We start from the raw sequence: 6,209 nt of genomic DNA, 5'->3' as shown, positions 1-6,209 counted from the left end.
GCATTGAGAGATGAGTCGAATCCAATAAGCACTAAAACCCATAATATCAAGAACCTGACAAAGGAATTCCCAATTCACCCTATCATAAGCCTTGTTCATGTCTAATTTTAAGGCAAAAAAAGATTTACTATCCATTTTCCGCGTTCAAATAAATTCCAACAGCTCATGAGCAAGCAAAATGTTATCAGAAATCAAACGCCCTACAACAAAAGCATTTTGAGATTGATGGATCAGAGCAGGAAGAACCAATCTAAGCCTGTTAGCCAGAACCTTGGAGATAACTTTATAAAATCATGCACCGTTTGCGGAGGTTTGTTTTTAGGAATTAGAGCTATATAAGTCCTATTCTTTTTTCTGATCTTGGAGTGCTTTATTTTTCTTATTAATGAAGATCTTACCTTTCGCTCGAAAATAAAAATTAAAAAATTAAAATAAAAAAAAGAAAGAAAGAAAAAGAAAGACCTATTTTTAGTTATGCATTGATTGGAGAAAACTCTTTTACAACTTGTTTTGCAAAAACCACTCACATATACACACTTTGATCACTCACTGTGCATTGGTCATTTCTGAGACGGTATCATCATCAACCAAGTGAGAGATCTCGTATTGCCATAATAGAAACAATTGAGTCATCATTTTTGCGGCTCATTGGCTTCAAGGTCTTAAAATATTGATTTCAGTAAATGAGCAATCCAAAGACTGTTTATTTCGAAGTAAAATATTTTACACGTGAAACAATTTTATGCACAAAAAAAACATTCCTTTCCATTTTGTAGTGTTTGGCGGATGGCTTGTAAAATATTTTTTAATACCCAGATTTCACATGCAATTACTTGTAGATATTTACTCGGAGAACAAATTCATTTGAAACCGAAGTCAATTTGGAGCTTTTCATGGAAGTTATTTTTGTTAATACACCTAGGTTGCGTTTGCTAGAGTTTTTTAAATATAATTTGAGAATAGAGTTATATTTTGAATATGTGAGCTTTGAAATTATGATTTGAATGTAGAAAATTTGTTTGGTGAATGAGTTTTGAATTGAGTGGGAAATTTTTGATGTGACATATTATATTTGATACAAAAATTTACAACTCATAATCAAACACACAACTTAAAATTTTATTCAAAGTTCATAAATTTTTTTAAAAAATTCAAAAAATATTTTTAATTAAATATATAAAAATTAATGTGTCAATTGCAAAAAAAAAAAAAAAAAAAAAAAAAAAAAAAATAATAATAATAATGCACTGTTTCGGTCAACCAACCGGACAACCGGTTAGTCCAAATTTTTCAGCCTTAAACAGAGTTTTCTAAAGTAAGTGTAAAATTAATTTCTAAAAACTGTAAATAAACACGGTGTGCAATTCAAAAATTGAAACTAACGTTCCAAAACTCCACCAAATAAAGCCTTAAACTTTCTCTCATGTCATAGTGAGTGTAACGACAAGGACAACGGACTTTCAAGCCAATTTTGATTGATTTGATGCAAATTTTGTTTTTCAAACTATATCTCTATCTTTGAGAAGATCCGTGATTTTTTGTGAATCGTAATTGATATATATATATTTTTATTGTATGATTTGTATAACCTTTTGGGGTCTTGTTTTTGTATGTTGTTTTTAATATAAATATTTTTCATGTTCTCAAAAAATTAAAAAAAAAAATTTAAACAAAATAAAAATTATGCAACCAAACACAATAAAAACAAACGAAACAATTTTATGTCAACTTCATATCCAATTATGAAAAATGAAGTCAATGAATGAACTTTTTCAGGTTTTTTTTTTTATTTCACTTTTTTACATGTATTTATTTATTACACAACAAATATCATATATCTGTTCTCAATATATATATATATATATATATTTCATATATCATGTATAATTAATTTTATGTCATACATCAGCCCCATTTAATTGCAGACCCAAAAATGGAAAAAGAAAAAAAAGTGGAGAACAGTCAACTTTTGTATTTTTTTGTATTTTGTATTTTTTTTTTTTTTTTGTGAAGGAGGCAAGTACATGCAACATCACCATGAAGTTAACAAACATGTTTCAAAATAAAATAAATAAAAATGAGTGTGAAAGCTAATCACAACCATTCACTAATGATCTGGTAAGGCATTTAATAATAACTTAATAAAAAAAAATTACATTCTATTAACAATAAACCACCAAACAAGAAGAAGCTCTAATCATTATATGAAAAAGAAAAGAAAAGAAAAGAAATGGCCAAAAAATATGAAGAAACTGAGAGAAGCCCAAAGAACATAAATTGGACTATTTATTAACCAAACAAGGCCTTAATCTCACATCAGAAGGGAGGTGGCCCACCACCAGGAGGCCCAAAGGGCCGGGGCCCACCGAAACAACCTTGAAACAACCAGCAACAGCAAAGACATGATAAGCTGCAATTTCCAAATAGCATATTTAGATCCCAATAAATAAATAAAAATAAACTGAATCATATAAGATAATTAGTATTAATCTGGTGATGACATTATAATTATCAATATTATGAAAAAGGGGGCTAAAATATATAGTTTGCTGATCACATTCGAGAAATGGGAAGACACTTGCCAAGAAGATACCACGTTGCATAAATCATTACAAAAGCCACCAAAGAAACCACCAGGCCCGGGGTAGAAGCCAGGACCTCCCGGTCCCCAACCTGGACCCCCAGGTCCTCCCGGGCCACCCCATCCCGGACCTCCAGGTCCTCCTGGTCCACCACCCCATCCGCCAGGTCCTCCTCCTGGCCCACCACCCCATCCGCCAGGTCCTCCACCACGGCCTCCTCCTCCTCCACCACGGCCTCCTCCCGGCCCACCAGGTCCCATGATCAGCTAGCTCTCTTTGCCGCTACAACACTGTTCAGATTGCCAATGCTTCTGCTTCCCACCACCACACAATGAACCTCAAATGGATATTTTTTAAGTGTATGAACTATGGATCCTATCTTCTTGTTGAGATAGTAATATATCCCTCAATAAGCTTATGAAAATGGGGCTTGGGTGGCTCATATAAGGTCAAAATTGCAAAGAGTTTAGACAGTTTCCTTAGCCATGAAGTTCAGCATTATCTTTTGTGTCTAACATAATAATGTAACAACCAATATTGATCATCAAACCTGCCATTCAAACAAAAGCAACTACACTTCTCCTCAAAACCTAACATTCCAACCTCACCTTTTTAGTTAACTAGAAGTGTAAGTCATAAGTGTACAACTGGAAAGGTTATGGTGGGTTAACTAGAAGTGTACAGCTGTATATCCCTCTTTGTATGTCGGTCTTTGCAAATCTTTCTATATATCTTTTTATAATTGCTTTTGTGAGGCATATAGAGGTAGTTATAAGGGATAAATAGGTAATAGACAAAAATTGTGACATAAACACCAAGTCACACCTTTGTTTCATATAATAGAATAGATATATATTAATCAAATTGGAATATTTGCTCATTCTTCCTAGCGGAAAGAAAAGAAAACAATGAATGAGAATAGTGTGAAAGTCCAATGTGAATATGAAAAAAAAGGGGGAGGGGGAATGAATGAATGGACAGATGTGCTTTTGGATACCTGTATAATATTTGTCATTTATATCTATTTTAATGTGATTGATTTATATAGTAAAATGAAACACTGTTATGTCGGTATTTTACTCAATCGTACAAGAGATGACAATTGGTGATTGGATTTAGTGGACGGATTTAGAATTTAAAAATTCTAGAGTCAAGGCTTGAAATAGTTAGATTAAGCCTAATAATGCATGCTTTAATTATGTAGTGCAAATATGACCCAAACCCAACCCAATATTTGGGCACCCCTAATTCAAATCCTCCCTAGTTGTTGTGCCCACCAATCGCAGTAATCACCAATTGCCACCTCCTATACTGTTGAGTAAAATATCAACATAAAATGATTTCTTCACAATTGCCACCCTCCTATACTATTGAGTAAAATATCTGTTGGAAAAAATAATTTTTTTTGGTGACTTTAATGTGAAATTAAAGTAGGCCTCACCCATTGGTTGAGGTGGGATAAAATGGGTTCAGATTCTTTGTAACAAGGTCTTTACACTACAAAAAGAATGACAAAAAACCATTAAGAATTGAATGAGAAACTGTCTCACAAAGTTGGCCTCATAAATGAGGCATTGGGAATTGTGTATAACTCTCAATCTCACATTGATTGTAGAGGAAAGTTTTGATGGGTATTTAAACCTCAAGATTATGAGAAGGGCATGAGCCCTTTAGGGCATCCAAATTTTCTAAAAGAAGGGAGGCATGGATGCTTCAAGGATAGGCTTGGGCCAAGACTATGGTCCAAGTTGGTTATGGTAAAATTGCCACACGCGCGCCGCCCGGACCGGGCCGGGTCCGTGGATCATGGATCTTGGGCTTGAGGCTTGCTGGAATGGGTTAGAGTTGGACTGGATCGGATTGGTGGTACACCCAGGGCCGGCCCTGGGCTAAGACGAGTAAGGCCTGTGCCTAGGGCCCCCAAAATTTGGCCCGTGCCTAGGGCTCCCAAAATTTGGCCCAAAATAGGGCTCCAAATTTTGAAGATCCATTATACTATCAAGTTTTAAATAAAGTCCAATTATTGTTAGAAGCCCTCAAAAATAAAACAACCCACTAAAATAGAAGCCCTCAAAAATAAAACAGTCCGCTATAAAAGGCCCAAATAAAAACATGTTGCAGGCCTATATTAAAAACAAATAAAAAAATTAGTCCAATTGAAAAAACAAACAAAGGGTCCAAATTTACTCAAGCAAACTTGAGTGGCCACTAGCAAATATATATATATTTTTTGGGCGTATGTACAAGGGAAGGGGCCCAAACTTAGAAGCTCGCCTAGGGCCCTGAATTCTCAGGGCCGGCCCTGGGTACACCAACCTATTCTTTTTGGGTCAGGTCTATTGAAGTAGAAATGTATATACACGTGTATATCTTGTGTAACTCACACTTTGAATTCCCATCAGTTTTGTGAATTACTCCAGCAGTTTTGCAGGAATAATGGCCTGCCTTGATGGTTGTAGGCTCCTCCTCTCTCCCCTATTGTGTATAAGAGGAGACTCATCTCCCTTGGTTTGGTACATAATTTTTTGCATTCCAATCATATAGTCAATTTGCTTACTAATATAATTTTCTTCTTGTGTGAGAGAGTGCTGCCATGTTCGGTTTACCAAAGCTAACAGAAGGTACTTCTGCGTTAGCCGGTTTAGACCATCTTATCCTGGGAGACAGAAGTCGACATTCCTCCAGCACCCACGCTGAGACGGCTAATCTGTTTTAAGGACACTGTGATATCACACAGAATTTGGTTTGATTCCTTGTTTTCATATTTCAATTAAATATATAATTCTATTAATTTTGTTTCATGTTTCATGATCTAGAATGTGATTTATCAAGTACGGTTTTATTTGATGTTTTATTATTTCATTTAATAAATCATGAATCTATTTATTTTGTTTAATCACACAATTTGAACAACAATCTTAAAATAGATTAATTGTATTTATCATGAAATTAGATAATTAGATTCATATGTATTGTGTGTATCTATAATAATAGAAATGGGAAAATAGTACTTAGATTCTTTGACTTAGAATTGTATGCTTGTGTGAAGATTACATATAAATACAAAATAGAATATATAATTTTATATGTATGGTTCTGGGACCACCTGTAGGAATACATTTGCATGCTATCACTTTGTGTGGTCTAAACCACCTGTACCATATTATATATTTACATATTAGATTAATTCAATTTGGTTAGTTGTAATAGGCCACTATTATATAAGTAAGTGCATGATTATAATCAATATAATATGAATTCTGCTGTGTTATGTTCCATCTCATACATGATATAAACTATTTTGTTATTAAAAAAAAAAAAATTGAAATTTTGTATATATGCAATATTTGTCAAGCATGAGGTTTATAATTTTACAAGATTATGAATGTTGGCATTTTGTAGTTAAATATTGACATGCCAATTGTTGTCTAGGTTCTAGTCTAATCAACATATTTAATATGTTTTTTTTTTATACTAGTTTATTTCACATGTTTAGATCTTAGATTTGTTGGATAATTTGCATGATTTAAAGTTTCTAGAATTATTTGCATAATATTATTTTTAAAATGATTTATATGTTAATTGCAAGAAACATTCACATGTTTAATTAAGCGGTATTTACGTGTA

This window comes from Camellia sinensis, chromosome 12 (genome assembly GCF_055761805.1).
Source record: "Camellia sinensis isolate YWXY chromosome 12, ASM5576180v1, whole genome shotgun sequence".
In the NCBI taxonomy this organism is placed as follows: domain Eukaryota; kingdom Viridiplantae; phylum Streptophyta; class Magnoliopsida; order Ericales; family Theaceae; genus Camellia; species Camellia sinensis.
The sequence above is the reverse complement of the archived record's forward strand: the minus strand, read 5'-3'. Positions refer to the sequence as shown.